Source organism: Poecilia formosa, unplaced genomic scaffold (assembly GCF_000485575.1).
Source record: "Poecilia formosa unplaced genomic scaffold, Poecilia_formosa-5.1.2 Scaffold615, whole genome shotgun sequence".
Lineage (NCBI taxonomy): Eukaryota > Metazoa > Chordata > Actinopteri > Cyprinodontiformes > Poeciliidae > Poecilia > Poecilia formosa.
In genome coordinates, this window is record NW_006800554.1 from 197293 (window position 1) to 203261 (window position 5969).

The 5969-nt window shown below is 36.3% G+C and overlaps 1 long non-coding RNA gene across 1 annotated transcript in view; it reads left to right on the forward strand.

Annotated features, from left to right (window-relative positions):
* The window catches only part of LOC107834415 (uncharacterized), a 10714-nt gene extending 4862 nt beyond the window's left edge, over positions 1-5852 (forward strand). The window contains exon 2 of the long non-coding RNA XR_001660207.1: positions 5234-5852. This is a non-coding gene — a long non-coding RNA (uncharacterized LOC107834415). The remainder of the gene's footprint in view (positions 1-5233) is intronic.
* Positions 5853-5969: the final 117 nt, after the last annotated feature.

Consider the following 5969-nt stretch of genomic DNA (forward strand, 5'->3'; position numbering starts at 1 on the left):
TCTAGCTGCCCGTTTCCTACTGCAGTGGAAATGAAGATGGTCCATTCAGGAAAGCAGAGCTGCATCTAACGTGGAACTGCAGAAAACAAAACAAAAAAAAAAAAAAAAAGAAAAAAAAAAAAAAGCAAAAATTGAATTATTAATGCATGTCACCATGAGAAAAGCCTACTGAGTTTTGCTTAAAAAACTTTTTTTTAAAATTAAAATCACACATTTTTGTCTTTTCTTGCTATTCTAAGTTTTTGTTTGTGACTCAAAGTTTTGCTTGTGACTCTCACACGACGTCGTGGGCAGGACCTAAAATCACAACAAAAGATTTATGATGTGTGCAAATAAAAGTTTATGTTTGACAAATAACTTTTTAAGTTCATGAGAAAAAAATGAGTTATTTAATTTAAAAAAAAAGTTGTTTTAAACAAAACCTTTTGGTTTTAAAAAATAAATCATTACAATTCCAAAAGTTTTGATTACAATTTTATTTTACTTAACTGAGGTTAGTTTTTTTTTCATTGAATAATTGGGAAAAAATTTAACTTCATACTCTGCGAACCAGACCCTAAACTTACTTAAAGTCTAGATTGAGTTTTATCCCCTTCATTAATGACACATTTTTATTAGATACATTATACCTATCATGGTAGTTCAGGGTGAGTTATTTTTAATTCTAAATGAATATCCTTGTTGGACTTTTATTTAAGTGCTATTCTCCTTCAAAATACATTTACCTAACGCCTGAATAAATGCAATGTACATTATGCAGCAAAGGAAATTAGAAGACATATATCCATTATGGAGATGATCGGTTTTATACGGGCGATGTGCCCCTATTGCATAAGCGATACTGAAGAATGACTGATATCATTAACAATACAGGGAAGAAGCTTTTTTGTCATCTAGCTTTGCTAGCAAAGTCGTTAGCTAGCAGCTAGCTAATAGCACATCAACAACAGCCTAATGTCTGTATGATAAAAATACTGAATCGATAGATAAGAACAGTTTCTCCTCACCTGGCTGTCTCCTCCGGCTCAGTAGTTCTTCAGAGAAAAGCAGACAGAGGCCTGTCAGTGTCTGTTGTAATTCATTACCTCTCTGCTTAACCCGCTGAAGCAGAAACGATACTTCAACGTTTTCCGTCATCTGACAAGAAGCAAGTCTACTCCACTTTATTCACCAAAAACGTTTTTTTTAATTCACCAAAAACTGATCTGTAATCTGGAACGTTCGCTACGTTAAGCTCCAGTTAGCCGCCTTATCTCGCTGCGCGAGAGACAACTGCGTCATGCGTCACGGGTAAAAGGTCAAAGGTAACAAGGTGACCGGCTTATTATGTTGTACAACAAAAACCCAACCAAAAAACTAATAATTTTAGTACATGTTACTATTTGTAAGAAGAGGGCTTAGAAAATAATAATACAAAAAAAAAAAAAATTTGACCAAAAGGGCACTTGGGGGCAAGGAGCAAAAGGGGCAGGTGCTCCCCCAGCTTCTGTTAATTACTATGCAAATCATTTTTTCCTCCATTGACTCACTGTGTACAGCAACAGGTGTTTGCTCAACTACAATAAAAAAGCTAATTGTAGGCACACCCCCACAGACGTGGCACTAACAGATGACATGCCCACATATTCAACATGAAGTTTCCTGAATAACTGCAGCAGGGAGACATCACCAGACACTCACTCTGCAGTTTGCCTCCAATGTTCACCAAGGCTGCTGATGGCTTAGAAGCATGCATGGCGTCACTCCCAGGCAGTAGGTGGGTGTGGTCTTCACTGACTGGTTGAACATAAAAACCTGAATGCTGACACACAAACACACATTCACTCAGAGAACCCAGAAGCTTGTTTCCTCTTCCTCTGCTCCATTTCCCCCAGCTGAAGCGACATCTATAAGGTTGGTGGTGGACTTTTTACAATTAGTAATCAATATTTAACTATTTTTCTTCTGTTGTATTTAATAGTTTCTTTTTTATGTTTGGTTCCTATAAAATAGACCTGGACTTCTCAGTATCTTGCAAAGTTCTTGGAAACGTCTGTAGCTGGCAAGTTGTTGGAAAGCAAATATGTCTCTGCCATTGTCCTTCCTGATATGTCTGTCAGTCTTCAACCTGTGTTTGGGAGCGCAGACTGAGAATAGATTCTTTGGAGAAAGTAAGTAAATATATGGATGCAATGTGTCCTGAATAGACATGTTTAATTATGTGACACAATAAAGTGGTGGAAATGTAAACATATCCAAACTAAGCTTTGAGTTTGATGAGTTTCAGCTGTTCAGCCATGAATACAAAATCATGGCCAACAGTCAGGAAACGAATCAAACAACATTAAAGTGTAACTTTGTGGTTTCATGTAAACATTCTGACACATCGTCAAATGTAAGAGCTAAAATATTAAATCATGTTTGTTTTTAAAGAAAATCTATTAGATAACAAAGAAGGTAGTTTGTTTCCATCAGCCTGTGAAACCCCTTAGTGATAACAGAGAATCTAAGTAAATGGTAAGATGGGTAACAAAATTGTCTATAAATTTGAAAACAATTATATGATTCTGCAAAAAGGACACGTTCTATAACTGTGTGGCTTGCAGACTTCATGGTCAAATAAGTTGTGGATTTATTCCACAGCTGATGACTCCTCACTGCAATATCATTGAGTACAAGTCAGACGTTTTGCTTCAGCTACAAGTCAGATGAATGTTAGTTTTGGAAAAAAAAAAGACTCGCCACTTTATTGTGTTAAATTGAATTTATAAAGGGCTTTCCTTTGGGATTTTACCTTAATGGAATCATATATGAGGCGTGCAGTTAATGAAATTCAAATCCAAAATAAAGCTTGAAGAAAAGCCGTGTTTGCTTCTTTGTTCCAAAGTTCTGATCAGCAAAGACAGGGGTCCCCAAACGTTTTCCTGTGAGGGCCACATAACTTTTCCCTTCTCTGGTGGGGGGCTGGAGTCAGTTTGTAGCCGAAAAAGTGTGACGATTGCAGGAGTGCCTAAATCTAAAAATTTATTTCACAGAAAGCACAATCAAATAACCCCCTCTGGGTTCTTCACAGAACCAAAGTCAGGAAATAAATAACACTATTTACGAAATAAATACCGTATTTTCCGGGCCACAAGCCCAGAGTTTAAAAAAACAAGAACAAACAAACAAAAAAAACGTAAACATACACATATAAGCCGCACCGGACTATAAACCGCAGATATCTCTGCCGCTCCAGATTTTCCACAACGATGAAGCAGCAGCAGAGGGGGCGGACACCCAAGATTAGAGTCATAACAGGTCAATTGACTGTCACATTTATTACGGTTGAAAAAGAAAAATTTGCCAAGTTTACATTTAGTTGAACTGATTACGATAGTTTCCGAACAGTAACTGCAACAGTAAAAGTGCTGATCCTTCGTGTCTGCTACATGTGCTAAATGAAAATGGGCACTTTCTTCTTCTTCAGATTTCAATGGCAGCTTGCATCCATTATTGTTGCACTAATTCCATCTATTGGATTCTAATATCTATACCTCAAATTCTCATAATGATCCCAGTATTATTTAAAAAAAACAAAAAATCTTCTTTTCCCCCTCAATGCTATTTAACTGATCAACAATATTCTCAAATTCCAATTCCCTACTAAAACCTAATTCTGTCTTAATGGGCGCTTTCTTCTTTTATTTCCAATTTTGACTTCCAGTGATTCACTTCCTGCTAAAGAGCCCCCTGGTGGTTGAAGAAAAATCCACATATAAGCCGCACCAGGCTATAAACTGAAGGTTCAAAGCTTAGGAAAAAATTAACGGCTTATAGTATGGAAAATATGGTATATATATATATATATATAAAAAATCTAAATGCTATCTGGTATTGTTCAGGGGGCTGGACAAATGTGGAGGCGGGTCGGATCTGGCCTGCAGGCTGTAGTTTGGGGACCACTAAGGAAACAAGCTCAATAAAAAGTACAAAGTTGGGTGTGATCAACACCCAGTTCTTCACATTCCCATTAGACACGAGAATTTGTTTTGGACTGGATGGGAATGGAACATGCAACAGCTGCTAGCTGGCAGTACAAACAAGTCCTGCCATCTTTGACTAGACTCAATGGACACACAAATTATGTGAATTTGAAAGAATCATGTCAACATCAGTTACATGCATGACAGAGTTCACAACATGAATAAAGTGGTAAATGGAAAAATACTCACAGGATCCAAACATACGCTCCACTAGGAAGTTTACAATTCTCCTGTATCTCTGATTGTTTGATTATGGTTGTTGTCCTGCTGTAAGGTGACCATTTTAAGTTTCCTATTTCATTGTGTAAAAGAGGTTCTGTGATGTGAGATAAAGCCACTGCACTGCTGGTCAAAAGGGGCAGAATGATGAGACTCTTTCTTGACCTTTCTTTAGCCCTACAAACTGATTCAAGCTCGACAGTTTTTGTCTCTATTCTGTGATCTTTGTTTACATTGTTACTGATAAAAGTGCATCTTTTAGAGCCTTGGTCTAAAAAATCTCCTGAGTCACAAGATGTTAAGAAGGCCGTTAAATATGCTGTGGAAAGGTTGAACAAGATTGCAAAGGGCAAGATGTTGTTCAAGCTGGTCTCAGTTATCAGTGCTGAAAAACAGGTAGAACTGATCTTTCTTAAACAAATTAATGTACCCTACCAAAACATACTTCTAATCACTGTTTTATCTGGATCTTTCTGCAGGAAAGCAGTAAGATCAAATATCAAATCGATGCAATCGTCAAAACAAGCAAATGTCCTAAGTGGAAAAACTATGACATTAAAAGCTGCATTTTGGACAAAACGGTAAATCTTTTCACGCTCTGTTCTCTATGCAACTATTAAGGAAAAGTTTAAATATTCATTCAACAGTTATTGTTGTCTTCTCTTTCACAGCAAATATTGTGCCACTTTATTGTGATTTTGAACCCCCGCAACAGCAAACACACTCTGAAATCCAAGAAATGCAGTAAACTTAAACAGAATGGTTAATTCTTTTTTACAGTGTCAAGATAACCAAAGATCATCCCATTATTTCCATGCTGGAGATTTTAGGTTATCAGTAACAATACATGAAGTTACCTTTAAAATGAATTACACAAAGTAGCATCTAGACCCAAAAGTAAAATCAAACTTCAATAAAATCAGTGAGGTTGTGTGTTTGTTTTGTCTCAAGCAAGCTTTACTTTTAAATTCTATTTCTTTTTTAATTTAATCATTAGAAATTATAGTCAGACAGAGAGAGAGAGAGAGGTGCAAAGCCATGAAACAGGAACAGCAGGCTTCATGATAAAAGTAAATGAGTTTCCAGCCTGAAGGTTTATAGAAATAGTTGAGACTATTCCTTATTTCAATGCAAGAAAGTTTTAAAGAATTAAGTATTTAAAACTAAAAGCAAAATACTTGTATTGATAATGTTTTCTCTTGTAAGAATGAACAACTGTAACTTTGGTTTCAAACAATAAGAATAATGGATGATTCCTGTTTTCTTTTCAGAAGACCACCTATAATTACTCAAAATATGATTATAAGAAGAGTAACTAATCAGGCCTGATTATCATAATATTATAAATTACTGCTAAATCTAAAGCTAAAGAGGTGATAGATGTGATTTTGATAATGAACTTGAAATGATGTAAAATATGTAGCTGCAATCAGAGATCACTGATGTTGTGTTGGAGGTAGATAGTAGGTGAAGGATTAGAGGAAAGATGAACTAGAAGGAGAGTAGAGATGACCAACACCTCAGAGTTTGATGATTTGGAAACAGATTGTTGCAACTCAAACTGTTAGAAGAAAAAGACTGTGCAGGTATAGAGTTTAGGGAGACATTTGAGCAACACCAGGACATGAACATAGAGATCAGGTCTTAATCAACAGTGCCAGCTAATGCAAGTGTATCTATAGGGTGGAGAAAGCAAAAAAGGAACCTTTGGTTGGATCCTCCAGGCAGATTTTAACCAAAATTGAG